Raw genomic sequence first — 15,477 nt, 5'->3', positions numbered from 1 at the left:
CCTGTTTGTAAGTGTATTGCATGATCAGATATTAAGCTATTTGCTTTGCCTCACCTCCGTTTGTAATAAGAATGATATTTTGGTTTCCATGTTCCTTTGTTGTTGTTTTATTTTTTTTCCCTGAATATTCAGATGTGGGAACGGGATGCTATTTAGGGGGATACCCTTGAGGAATTCCCAAACCCATTTTTGTAAAATTCTATACATAGGCTTACTTAAAAATCTGAAAAGCAATTTATACATATACATACATATGTATAGTTTTTATAGAAAAATGCTGACTTCCTCAGAAAAACAAAACTGGTTATTTGCATTCCTTACAGTAGTGTTGTCCGTTGCTTAATATTCATATTTTAAGTGCTTAACAGTATTTTAATAATGAGGACCCCAAATAGGTTGCACAGTTGGGAGAAGTTCTCAGCAAGTCTTGAGCCTCCTATATTATTAAGAACCCTTTCTAATCAGTTAACAGACTCTTAGGGTAATCAAAGAAAATTGTCTTCGTTTAGCAGTTACAGATCCACATGGTTTTTCAAAACCACATCACTGCATTACATGCTGATAGACACAGAATCCCTTTGGTCCAGTAGAAGCTATAGTATGCTTTAATGGTGACATTTTCCTCCAAATATCACTAACTTTCATAGAAGCCAGCAGCTTCAAAGTGCTAGAGGCAGCAGGCTTGGAATCAGGAGACATTTATTCCCTCCTCTGTCACTATATTTCTGCTCACTTAGCCTCGCTTCATTTTGCCCATGCACAAAATGAGAAAAATAACTCTCGCTTTTCTCTTAACAGTGATAGGAAGAAAATAAATGTGTATAGTATATGAATGCTGTAATTTGAGATTCTTACCAACAAAGAAAATATAAACATTCAGAATGCTATCACTGTAATTAATGTTAACAGTCCATCAAGTCAGGCTATGTCATTTTTCTTTTGTTCTTTAACTGAAGATGGATTTAATATGTGACATTTTTCTCCAAATATCACTAACTTTCACAAAAGGCAGTTGCTTCAAGGTGCTAAAGGCTGGGTCGGTATAAAATGGCAGAGGAGCAAGCTCTTCGTCTCTCAGTGGAAAGCTGGCCTTCTCCAACTCAACAAGAAAAACATCACCCTTGAGAGCTGCTTTCCCCAATCAAGAAATGAAAAATCACTTGGATGTGGCAAGTTAACCAAATAATAGTGGAAGAATGCCAGTTCCAGGAAAAGACATTTTGATGGATGTGAAAAGAATGAAATGAAATGGCTGGTTTATTAAACAGCAGCTGATCTGTGTTCTGCCCACAAGAGGAAGTTTACAAAGGAGTAGGACAGTTGTGTCAGGGAACTGAAACCCACAATCACCCAGAGTAGTCTGAAAAGGACAAAAAAGCACAAAGTACATCCAGAGCGTAAAGACAAGTGACATCCGATAAAACACAAGAGACTCAGTGGAAGGGCATTACAGCTTGAAGACAGGAAGCCGCAAATTAGGGTCAAGGAAAAAAGCTTTTTTTTTTTTTTTTCCTTTTTTCTTTTTTCTTTTCTTTTCTTTTTTTTTTTTTTTTTTTTATGAATCTGAGAACACTGAAAAGACTAAGGAGACAGAGAAAATCTCTTGCCAAACTTAGCCAAGCTATAGATGTCAAAGTAGCCTGGAAAGTATGTGTGAAATAGTTCCTCTGTAAAAGTTTTGTTTTGTCTTGTTTTGTTTTTAATAAGTGGAATTAATGAACTGGATCTTAGTGTCCTTTTTAAAAAATAGGCAAAGGAAAGAAGTCATTGTTGACAAACAAAGCATTAAGATTTCTAGAATGTTCTGCAATGGTTGTGCTTGCAGCCTGCAGCTAAACCCAGCTGTTGGCTGACGGTGACAGCTGCAGAAAGCACTGAGGGTTAAAAGTATCATCTGAAATTGGGGTGATAGGTTTTGAGGGTTTGTATCCTCTTTTTGAAGTGATCATTTTGCCTGATTACATCAGAGGCTTAAAGGAGATCAAAAGCTCCGGATGCTGTAACCTGCTTTTCTGGAAAGACTACTAATTGAATCAGACATGGACAGAATATAATCACATAAAAAGTAATAACATCTCTGATCAAGATTTGAAGCTGCAATGTTTGGATTGCTCTGATTTCTTTACTGTCCCTTTTATAAGAGATGTTGGTAATTAGAGAAGAGCATCATTTCCAAAAATTCAGTAATTCCTATTTAGGTTGAGAGAAAAGATCAGAAAAATTCATAGGGATTTTCCCCTATTAATGTTTTTGATATGAAAATGGTATTCACATAAGAAAATGAATCGGCATGAATATACAGTTAAAATGAAAAGGGATAAACATGGCTTCATATTTGAAATTATGACAAGAACATTTGGGCAGATCTGGCAAACTCTAATCCCCAACAGAACCAGATGGAACAGCATATCACAGAGAGTAATTCAGGATTCGAAAACAAATACCTATTCCTGAATATTTTTTAGACAGCATGTCTATATATGTGTTCTTCATGTCTTGGTCAACACTCTGCAGATAACTTCTGTGCTCCAATTTTGAAAAACAAAATAATAGAGCAGTTGAGATGTTTACTTCCAACTCGGTATTGACAGTCAGTCAGTCAAAAAATATTCCTTTACACCCACAGTTCTCATAAAAACCACTGTGGGTCCTTGGGGATACATGATAAAGAACAGATAACATCTTTGAACGAAAAAACATACACGATGATGATTTCAGTGATACAGAGTATGTATGTTCAGGGATTCAAATTAGAGACTGGCGTTAGAGGAAGGAACCAAACACAGAAGATGCAAGAAGACATTTCTGACAGGAAACTGATTTTTTTTTTTTTTCCTTTTTACTGAACTATCACAATCACCCTCTCCTTGCCACACACTGCCACCTAAAGGACAGCAGGCAATTGCTGGATAATAACTTTTTTTTTTTTTTTCCTCGTGGCTGAAAATAAATGTCCTAATTAATTTCATGATGCCCCTATTTTTCATGCAGCATTAAAGTTAAGTATGCAAGTGCACACTGGGTCTTATGTCTATAATCATAAAATAAAAATGCTGCCTAGAGTTTGAGATTATTCAGGGAAGCTGAAAAGTCCCTCCCTGCACATGGCATTTCATAGCAAGGCACATTTTCATCTCTGTTCCATTTCATTTCAGCATGTGGGTATCAGGACCAGGTGATCAAGAGATTTTGAGTAAGAATCCCATCTCTGCTACTGGTGGCAAATGTAATGTTTAAATGCAGCATTTTAACAATGCTTTTGATGACAATCGTGATTGACTACGTTTCCTTAGTTGTAATGCAATTAAGCACTTTTTCCAAAGAAAATATTACTAATGTTTGTCCTTTTAAAAGATTTGGATTCTTCAAGCACAAAAAGGAAAATTAAAAGTAAAAATATATTTGGTGACATGCTCACAATGAAATAATTTCAAGACTGTAAATAAAATGACCAAAATATGGTTATTAAGAGAAGGCCATTAAGAATTAAAAGAAACAATTTGGTTCTTTAAATTTGGTAACAAGAACATTATGACATTTTCCCTTTGGAAAGAATTATCAAATTACTTGCTTGAAAAAAAATTGATCAAATCAGACCAGGAGAGCAGCTTCCATGGCAACCAATGCATTAGGAGATGGTAGATGTTCTATATCCTCATTTAGCATCTTGACTGATAAAATTCAGAGATATTTAGTTAGGCTTAGATGAACTGAAAGATAAATTTGATCATGCTGATGGATGAAAGCTACAATAAGATTACTGGTGAAAATAATCAACAGATACCCAAAGATGGATTGAGATATTTGTTAAATGTTTTAAATTGACCCTGAGCACAAATCAATCATAAACAATCTTATATTGAAAAAAAAAAACTCTCCCTTTTTGTTCCACAATAGATGTTGAATGGGAAAGTATGCACATGCCACACTTCTTATATTCAATTCACATTCTTAAATGCACTAGAGAAGCTCCCTATTTATAAGATTCACGCAGTGCATCATTTTGTAACAGAATCTTTTTATAGTACAAATAGTAACAATTTTCTCTCCTCCATGTATTTGGTAAATAATGATCTTGAGATATTGAATTTTCTTAAAGTAATACAGCCATAATTTACAAATAACAAAATGCCAAGAGACACTTTCAGAAATTACTCCTTGAGAATTCAGAATTCAAAGATCCAGTGCTACAAGGAAGAATTTTTACAAGATAATTATCATTTATTTTTCAGTATTAAAGGTAATAAGCATTTTTTAATTCATCAGGTCTACTGTCAGATAATAAATTTCCTTCAATTCCAGGTCTCAGTTTGAGTTTAGCATAGCAAAAACCCAGTGGCCTACCTGTGCAATGTACTCCAACTTGGTACCACAAAAGGAAGAAAATAGTGTATCATATTTTCTTAGTCAGTAAACTTTATTATAGCTAAATTCAATTCACTTTTATTAATACAAATTCAAATTTTCAATGTATTTCATCATTTGGATTATAGATATGATATGTTTATATGTAAATATATACTATATGTGTTTGTTTACCTTTTGCATATAACCTTAGACCATCTGAAAGACCCTCCAAAAGAAAAAAAAGACCTCATTATAAAAATTGCAGATTTTAGATTCAATATGAGATTGAAGATCTCTATACATATGATTTAAAAATCTGATGTGAAAGTACACATTTTTAATATGGATACAATGTAATATAAAGAAGGTAACTCATTACTGTGTGAACTTTAGGAAGACTGAAACTACTCTGTTCTATTTCTCAAAAGGGTAATGGTATTTTACTTTAAAATATTAGTAGTAGTAGTAGTAGTAGTAGTAGTAGTAGTAGTAATAGTAGTATTTGGGGGCTATGTGTGACATACTACTCTGTACCTCCTAATTACACTATAACACATCCCATCATTATATATTGGCATTTAGTTAAATTTCTGAAATAGAAGGAATGTTTGATGACAAAATGTATTAAATTATATATATATTTAAATTATATACTATATTAAAGTATATATATGTATATATAAAAGAATTAACCTTGTCTATTCTCTATGTTTAAGAAGAATGCCTATTTACATTAGTCTCTGGAGAGTAGGAAATGAAATAATTTGGAAACTCTGATGCTGTTCGGATCATGACATGAACAAATAGATGTGGTTAATCAGAGTGTGATGATTTACTAATAATGTAGTTGAAATTATCCAGAGTACACATAAATGCTCATATTCCCAGTCCACTATCCCTATGTTATTCATGTTCTTGAGAGTTATTAATTTCCTCAGAAGAACCATAAAATGTTTCTACTTGAAGGCTTGGATGGGAACCTGAAAGCTCTGTAGTAACTGGCCTTGAGGATGGCCCCAGTGATCCCCATTTCCTGCCTTCACTGCATCGTGTAGTCCCTTCCTACTTTGTCCCAGGGATGGTCTGCATGACCAACAGTTTATGGCAAAAATAATGGTAGGTCACTTCTGAGATTAGATTATTGATGACTGCTGCTTCCATCTTCCATCTTGGGTACTCACTCTCTTGTATTCTCTCTCTCTCTCTCTCTCTCTCTCTCTCTCTCTCTCTCTCTCTCTCTCTCTCTCTCTCTCTCTCCCCCCACCCCCGTATGAACACTCCAACTAAAAGGCAGCAAGGAGCCAGAGCGCTTCCCAATGACCATGTAAATTAGCTTCAAAGTGACTCTGCACTTATTTAATAAGCCTGAATGACCTGAGCTGAAACCTCTTGAAAGATCCTGATCCAGAACCACAGAGCTAAGACACTCCCAGATTCCTGACCCTCAGAAACCATGAGATAATAAATGCTCTTCGTTTTAAACTGCTATGCTTAGATATAATTTTTTACACAGAAATAGATACTAGAAATTTTATATTTTCTACCAGTTGAAAGTATGATTACAGAAATAAAATAGAACACCATACAAAGGGAACATTTAGAGCCAGGAACAGTGGCACAGGCCTGTAATCCCAATGACTCAGGAGGCTGAGGCCAGAGGATTGCAAGTTGGAGAACAACCTCAGCAATTTAGTAAAGGCCTAAGCGACTTAGCAAGACCCTGTCTCAAAATAAAAAATGAAAAGGGCTGGGGATGTGGCTCAGTGCTAAAGCACCCCTGGGTTCCAAAAAAAAAAAAACAGAAAGAAGGAAGGAAGGAAGGAAGGAAGGAAGGAAGGAAGAGAGGGAGGGAGGGAGGAAGGAAGGAAGGGATCATCCTCTACATAAAACATGATGAGCAGAATTTGGCTTCCTAGACAAAGAGTTACAACTCCTAAATCATAACCTATTGTGAAAGACTAGAAATCTAAAAATCAGTAACATTGCTCTGTAATGTAAAAACATTTGAGATAATTGGAATGCTCAACTGGAGGAGAGACTTGGGGCATATGACAGATGTTGAAGGGATACGTGAGATGCATGTCTAGAGTTGCTGTGTCATACCAGAAGACAAGGACAAAAATTACAGGAAGGAAAATTTTGACCTAAGAACCTCTCAAGAGCTAGAAATGCATATCAAGAGACTCAATCATAAAGTGGTGGGCCTTTTCTTAGGAAAATCTAACACCTGATCAAAGGATAGATAAGGGATGGGGATATAACTCAGTTGATAAGAGTGTTTCCCTTGCGTGTACAAGGCCCTGGGTTCAAGCCCCAGTATCACAAAAAAAAAAAAAAAAAAAGTGGGGGGGTGTAGGTGAAACCTGGAAGATATATCATTAAGAAGGAATTAGCTTCAAGGTGTGGCTATTGCTGGTGGTGGTATGATAGTATTGGTGCATTAAAAAGCATTCTACAGAGACCAGAGAGGTGGAATAGGTATTCCAAATATTGCCTCTAATATTTTTTATTCCAATACAATAACTGTCAGTCTGTACCTTCACAAGATAAGATCTTTAAGTTCCACATCAAAAATGTGTAATGCTACAGAAACTACTGCAATTTGGCAGCACATTATGTTGATAAAAAGATTATTCTGTGTTAAAGAAATGAATTCTAGTGTACCTTGTCTAACATATTTCATCAAGCAGAGTAACTTCTAGAAAAGTTATAGTTAATAAATACTCATGCAAGATCCTTAAAAACATTAATTTGAATTTAGGATCATTTGGTTTCATATTTATATATAAAATTGAAAAAAATTATGCTGTCTAGGAAATATATTCTTTCGTTGTTGTTATTTAACTAACTCTTTTCAGAATTCCTTTCAAAAGACATTTTTACACAAAGCAAAGCCTTTTCATCTAATTCTCTGATTCTTAATACTGCCTGAGTTGTAGAAGGTGACTGATATTTCCTTTGAGGTTAGTTCAAACATCTCTTGGGGGATCATAACACAAATTCTAAGAAATTTAGGACTCACCCCCTGCCATACACTGCTAGGTCTGCAAAAGGACCTAAAATCTTCAAAACACATGATTTAGTTTTTCTATTATCAAACACATTACTTTGACCTACCATTTTAAAAAGATACGAATCCATCTGCTTCTTACACAATATAACCATGTTACAAGAATAAATAAAAGAATATTAAATAGCCCAATTAATATAAAATGAAGTTTAAATTAATTGGTATACTAATTTTTAAATGAGTATAGTTTTTTATCAGTTTGACTTTCGATATATTTTAAATAATTTTTCTATTATCTGTCAAACTCTTCAGGCAATCCATATTTGTGCTTCCTATGGGAATTTTTGTGCATAGAGTCTCATTTCATAAGAAAAAAACACATCCTACTTTTAGCATATACATTGAAAGAAGAAAGCCAAGAAAAATACATTAGATGGCAGAACTAAATTTTCTTTTTTAAACAGACATTATTATCTCATATATACATATGACTGTATGACCAATGTGATCCTACAATATGTACAATCAAAAAAATGAGAAATTACACTCCATTTATGTATGATTTATCAAAAATGTATAAATGCTATATGTACTCTACTGTCATGTACAACTAATTAGAATAAATTTTTAAAAAATTTTCAAAGTACATTCAACAGAAAGCATTTAAGGTCAAATTATACAGTTGCCTGTTGAATTAGTAAAATACAGTTTCTGCAATCCAGATTCTTGCCAAATAATATAATCACAAATATCAGCTATTCTTATATATGGTTCACTTATGTTAAACCATATATACTGAAAATAGCCAGTTATTCCTCTAGGCCAATGTTTCTCAAATAATAATATAGGAGCCACGGGCATGAGAATTCACTGAAGTTCTTCTTAACAACATAGGTTCCTGTGCTTTACTCTTTATTTACTGAGTTGAAATCTTCCTAGATAATTCTTATATGACCTACTAGATGTACTTCATTATATTTTGATCAAGCCAAACCACCAAAAAGCTACAATGAAATACAAACAAGCTCAATATTGTATTTCTTTTGCCGATTTATTAGTAAATATTGACCACATCACAGTTTCCTTTATATGAAAACCCAGAATGTCTTTCAGGAAAAAGTTTACTTTTTCTGGAAAACAGCTTTACTTTTATCTTATCCATGGTCTTCTCTACTTGTTCTGGACACTGTACAGGTCAGAAACAAATTTCAGACCTATCTCTTACAATACAGCAGCATGAAATAATGTTCATTGAATCCACTTCAATAGTTTAATAATGTTATTTTTAAATGTAATAGATAGTAAACTGAATCAAATCCAGTTTGCTAGAAAAGTGGAATGTAGATTGATAGGTAGATAGTCAATAAATCTAATAATGCACAATCATTCATTATGTTGATAGTCAAAAGTACTCAGTACAGTACATCTGTAAATAGAAAGATGGATGTTTTAGTGCATATGCTTTATAAATGTCACTTACACTTTTCCTGTAAATTAGTTTTACAATATTTTATTGAATATTTTTCATGTTCTCTATGTCTCATAACCACTGAAAAGTGGTAAAGGAACCACTGGAAAATGCAATGAAATGTAGGTAGAAGCTGAGATTTAGCCCCCAAAGGTGAAACACGGTTCAGTAATTGGCAGAGGAGTAACTAGAGAAGTGGACACTGAACAACACAGTTCTTTGTATGTGATCATTTATTCAGTAATCTACATAGGAACACCAGTACCTAGCCCATATTTTAACACCCTTTCCCAAAAGCATGTTGTGAGAAAACTTGTAATGCACCAAAATCCATGCACACTAAATGTATTATGTTTCCCAGATATTAGTAAATTAGTTGGTTGTTTAAAAGAAAAATAAATGATCCCTGATGTTAATTGCTGCCTCAGTTTATCAACCCATGCGAAACCCTAAGGATTGTTTGTCCTCATTTTCTTCAGTAAATGCTCAAACCAGTGTTTCACAAATGATTTATAGTAGTGAACTTGTGTTTATAAAAATTTACAATCTATCAAGAAGTGAGACTTTCATAAAATGCAATAAAAATGATCTGCTAGAAAATGAAACAAAAATACCTACAAAATACAGGTGTATTTTTTAATTTAATTTTTAAGAAATAATTTTAAAAATTAGTATTAGATGTAGTAAATGTAAAATTCTCTGAAAAGTGTCTACAGAATTTCTAAATATTTACTCTCTACTTCTCTACCCATTATATTTTTTTAAATTTTCTTTAGATGTTGATAGACCTTTATTTTATTCATTTACTTATATGTGGCACTGAGAATCGAACTCAGTGCCCCATACATGCTAAGCAAGCACTCTACCACTGAACCAAAACCCCAGTCCCTCTACCCTTCATGTTTAGTGTGACAATTTGCCAATAAGTCCCTTCTAGGGACCATACTTCCCTTAATTTCCCATAAACATTCTCTCCAGTACCCAACTGGTTTAGTTTGCAGACTACACTTCCTATAAATTTTTAGAAAATGTATTACACTTGCCCCTCTCAATATTCCTTAACCTTCCTCTACTGCACACAATTACTCAATAATCACTGAAAATGGATTAACCATCCCAGTGGCAAATCCTTTTAGTGGTGTGTGTATAATTAGACTAAGCCAATTAGAATAGTTAAAAGTGCTGCCTCAAAAAAGAAAAAAAAAAAAAAATGAGGATTTCATTTACCTATACCATTGTTTTTTCTAATATTTTAAATTCAAAGACGATTACCTTAGTTCACCAATATCAGGTACCGTGACTTGAATGTGTCCTCAAAGTCCATGTGTTAGAAACTTAATACCCAATACCAAAGAAGAGATGATTAGGTCAGAGGGTTCTGTCCACACCATCAATCAATGCCCTTATTGGGAGAATGGGTTAGTTATTGTGAGAGTGGTTTAGTTTGAGAATGGGTTAGTTAAGGTAAGAGTGATCTTGTTATAAAAGCAAGGTCAGCTCTTGGACTCTCTTGACCTTCCATTTCCATCATGGTATGACACAGCAAAGAAGGTCTTCCTATGATGCCAGCATGTTGATATTGGAATTCCCAGACTCCAAAACTATGGGAATTAAATCTTTGCTCATTATAAATTACTAAGTCTCCAGTATTCTGAGCTTCAGGAAGTGGACTACAACATCACTTTCGCCCTTCAGGCAACATTGAAAACTATATTTCTCAATCCCATTCCCATTGAGGAGAACTATGTGACTAGTTCTAGACAATACACATTGAGGAGACCATAAGAAATTGCCCAATAAACTCTTTCCCCCTGTTCAAGTAACAAAAACACACGTTAAAAAAAAAGACAAACCTACAAAAACAGATTTAAAAGCACTGGGCACAGTGGTGCACACCTGACATCCCAGCAACTTAGAAGTCTGAGGCAGGAGGATCACAAGTTCCAGGTCAGCTTCAGCAACTTAGTGAGGCTTTAAGTAACTGAGCAAGACCCTATCTCATATTAAGACAAAAAGTGCTGGGGATGTATCTCAGTGAGAAAAGCACCCCTGGTTTCAATCCCCAGTACCAAAACAATGAATAAACAAACAAAAACACTCCAGTAAGTACATCTGCAATATAGTGGCACCTATCTCAATTGTCCTGGTTCCAGAGTGATTATGTAAAGTTGAAGCCACTCCTGATCTGCACTAAAAATAAAGCATGTGTGCAAGGAAAAAAAAAACCTTGGTTGTGTTAAGTACTTCAGATTCCAGAATTAATCATTATTAGAGCATAACTGCCTATCCTGATTAATAGTCTTTCTAAAAAGGAGGGTGAAGCAGGAAAAATAAGCACCAAACAATTATTTAGAAATGGAACAATTGTAGTTAAATTGAAAAGTAAAAGGAAATAAATAGTGGCATTCCTGTATATCTGGAGGATATCAAAATACCATAAAGTGAGCAGCTTGTAAACAACAGAAATTTATTTCTCATAATGGAGATGCTGGAAAGTTCAAGATCAAGGCACTGGCAGATCCAATATTTGGTGAGGGTTGCTTCCTGGTTCATAAAAGCATCCTTTTTCTGTGCCTTCAGGTGGCAGAAGGGCATATAGGCTGTCTTGAGTCTTTTATAAGGGCATTGATCCCATTCCTGAAGGCTCTGCCTTGTGACCTCATCATGTCCCAAAGGCCACACCTCCTAATGCCCTGGAGGCTAGGATTTCAAGATAAGAATTCTGGAGAGACATATTAAAATTCATTGCACTTGCATTGGCATACTCATTTATTCATTAAAATGCATATAAAAAATTAATTAAAACTACTTTATTCTTTATAAGTCAGCTATTTTACCCAAGGTTTTCTCATACTACTATTTTATTCCACAGAATAAGAAACAAAAGAATATAGGCTCTTTCTTCTAGAAGTGCTTTTAACGTTTCTGTTCTTTATAACTGAGTCTCTTTGACCTTTCAGATTCCCTCAACTTGTTGAACTCTCAGCATTTATGGAACAACTATCTTAACACCCCCTCCACCTCAGATTCATCAAGTATCTCCAGTTTAAAGAAGGTGCTACTAATAGTGTTTAAGAACAGATCGTAAGTCCCAAATTATATAACATGATCACACTTGCCATTCACAACAAACATTTTTTTTTGCTTTGCACATTATTTTCTATATGAATAACCAATTGTGTGATCTATTTTCATTCTTAAAATGTATATCATTCAATTTAACATTTGCCCCAGATATTGTTTTCTGATCCTCTTTGCTGACAGTTTGCATGATCTTTTTCAATATTATATTTTACCTTAACTACCTTTACATTTCAAATTAATGCAGTCATCCTCACTTTATGATACTGTATTATCTGATACTATATGAATTAGTATCATATTAATCATTCATGCAATCTTTAAAATCAAGTCAGTTTCTCTGCCTATTGCAGAGAAATAATCTACCATAAACATATTCCTCCAAAACAAAAAGCCATGTGGAATAGTTACAATTACTCTCTGAGCTTTACTAAAATCAATGAATTTGACCTTCTACTTGATAATTTCAGTAATGTCAAATCATATTCTGATAAATTAATCTTAACTTGTGTACCTTTTTCTGCATGGCTAGGTTCTAGTTGCATAAAAGCAAAGATGGATAGATGCATTCTTCAGCATGAAATATGTCAGAAGCCACAGGAGGAAATCACTTGACAGTGCCCCGAAAGCTGAGTCAGTGCTTACCTGTAGAGGCGGGAGAGTCAAAAACATTGATTATCCCTCTGTCTGCTCCTTCTCCTTCTAGCTCTGACTTCATCTATGTCAGTAAATCCTTTCACAGAGTGTTTCTGAAAACTTACCAGAATCCCGTCCCCCCAAATCTGCCATATTTAATAGCATGGCACTTGTTTCTTCTAATGATAGATGTAAACATCCTATCTGTATTCAGGATACAATACTTAAAATGAACTGATACAAATGCACTCTCAGAGTAATATAAAATCTTTTGTTGTTTTGTTTTACAATTCTACTCTTTCTAAAAGGAAAAATGTTAAATGTTAGGGGACAGAGTTAAAGATCATAAGAATTATTCTTATGAGAAGATGATTTATACTCAAATCCTCAAGGACCTTTCCATTTTTCATATGCATTGTTGTTTAAGTTCATAAATAAGTTCCATCTCAACTTGAAAACCTATAATTTTCTCCTTTATAGAAAAGTTTAAATGTATTTTTCTTTAGCTTAAAATCATTTTTAATCACCATTTTCTTCTCATATTTACTCACAATAAGGTATGATGACAGAAGAATGTAGAAGATAACTTTTGCATTTGATAATGGAGTGGATATTATACCTGTTAAGAGTAGATTGCTGCCAGGTGGGGTGGTGCACACTTGTAATCCCAGTGGTTTGGGAGACTGAGATAGGAGGATCATGAGTTCAAAATCAGCCTCAGCAAACGTGAGGCACTAAACAACTCAGTGAGACCCTGTCTCTAAATAAAATACAAAATAGGGCTGGGGATGTGGCTCAGTGTCAAGTGCCCCTGAGTTCAATCCCCAGTACCCACCCCAAAAAAGAGTAGATCACTGGTATTTTTCCAAGGCGTACTAAATAACCAACAATGACCTTAACTGGATATTTTGCCCTACATAAAATAATTTGAGATCACATTCATCCAGAATTAAGTATAAGGTTAAAACCTGGAAATCCAGTAGCTCCTGTAAGTGCAAAGGGAGCTAACACCTGACTCATTATATCCTGAGGCTCTCCTGAGACATGAAGCCAGAAAGATTTCCAAAGATGCTTCTTGTTTTGTTTTGTACCAAGTTACAGAGAGAAGGGTTTAATCATGAATAAATTTTGATCTCTGCCCTTCCTATTTTATTTCTATAGATGAGAGGGAGGGAGAAGAATATAGAGTTTCAATTTGTAAATTTTTAAATTAGATAAAACAATGTCTAAAATAACATAGCGACTTTCTTTGCCAAGTGGTTTACTATGCATATCTCACACAAGATGAGTTTAAAACCTATTAGCATAGATCCAAACTTACAACTTCAACAAATACTGCCTGTTGTCTCTTTCAAAAATCAACATATATCATTACTTCAATGTGAAATGCATAAATCAAAAACCTCCCACACTATCATCTCACATCATGACAGACGCTAAGCATAAAGCAGTCATAAATCAAAATGAATGTGGTTCCTTCTCCTAGCCCAGACATAATCCCTAGAAATCTCTGCAGGGAATACCAAAAAGGGATTAAGACCAAAGGGCTAGGGTTACTTGGAACACAATATAGAAAAAGTCACTTTCCTCAGAAGCTAGAACTGAAGAACAGAATTAGTGCATCAACCTCACCAATGTAGTGCAGAAATCTTCCAAATTAGACTTGTGAGTAAAGTAGAGAAATGAGAGCCAAGTATATGTGGTTAAATAGGAAGCTCGTTTTTGCTGGTAGAATTAGTGTATATACAAAATGCAAAAATAAATGAATAAATAAATTAAATACATATCTAAAAGAAAAGACTGCCCAACCATTAACCATGTGACTTACAACTTAGACCTAGACTGAAATTAAAGCATTGAAGACATATTTATCAATCTTTCTGATGAAATACACTTGAAAGCATCATCAAACTAAATAAAAATTTAAAATTATTTTCTGGATAAGTAATTCTGGGGTTAAATTAACAAAATGTTGCTGAAAATGTGTATAGCTTCTTTTTTTCAAAAAATTAACGCGTTGAGAACATCCTTATTTAACAGTACTTCTTTGTGAAAAGTCCTAATGATGTTAGTTAATCAGAATGTCAATGACTCGATAGTATAATACCAAAAAAAAATGCTGGTATGGATTAGGCTATACTAAGAACATTTCAGAAGAAGAAGAAGAGAGGGAAGAGGAGTAGAAGAGGAAAAGGAGAAATAAGAATATATTATTTGCATCTTTGAAAGAGACAGAAAGTCTGAACTCAACACAGATAAGGTGACATTTGAAATGTTAGTTTTTCCTATGCCAAACATTTAAAGAGAGCTGTTGGCAATACATAAAAGTGCTTCCTAAAGCACGTCCAATAGAATAGTATTATGTTACAGAAATTGAGATATTGTTATCAAATGAGTTTGAAAAATACCAGATGAGACATAAATAAACAGTTTTCTTTAACTCAGGGTCCCTCAGAAAATTGTTAGTGTGCACTGAAAATTCTTAAAGGGTATGATTTTCAGTCTTTCAGAGATGAATTTGATAGTGGAACCCCTGTTTAAAGATGTCTCTCTCTTAAATGATGTCTCAAACAGCATGCCTTGAGAACTGCTCATCTAAAGAATGTTCAGAAGATCTTTGCATTAGAGTTCTCAAGGGGAACAGAACAAACAGGATATATATGTTCTATTTGTGAATATACTCTATATAATTAATATATTCTATACGTGGAATTTTAGACTATCAATGAGCTTTTTTTTTTTTTAATAAAGGATCAGAGAGTATTTTCCACCTCCTCTCACAGTCATAACTAATTCTGCTTTTTTATAACAGGAAGGTGGCCATAGACATGTATTCTTATAAAACTATATTTATAGAAACAGGCAAGGGCTAGATTTGGTCTGCAGGCTACTGATTTCAAAGCCTTATCTTAGATTCAATTGAGGAGTTATCATC

The sequence above is a fragment of the Sciurus vulgaris genome (assembly GCF_902686455.1).
Source record: "Sciurus vulgaris genome assembly, chromosome: 1".
NCBI classification, from domain to species: Eukaryota; Metazoa; Chordata; class Mammalia; order Rodentia; family Sciuridae; genus Sciurus; species Sciurus vulgaris.
This window is presented reverse-complemented; position numbering follows the sequence as displayed.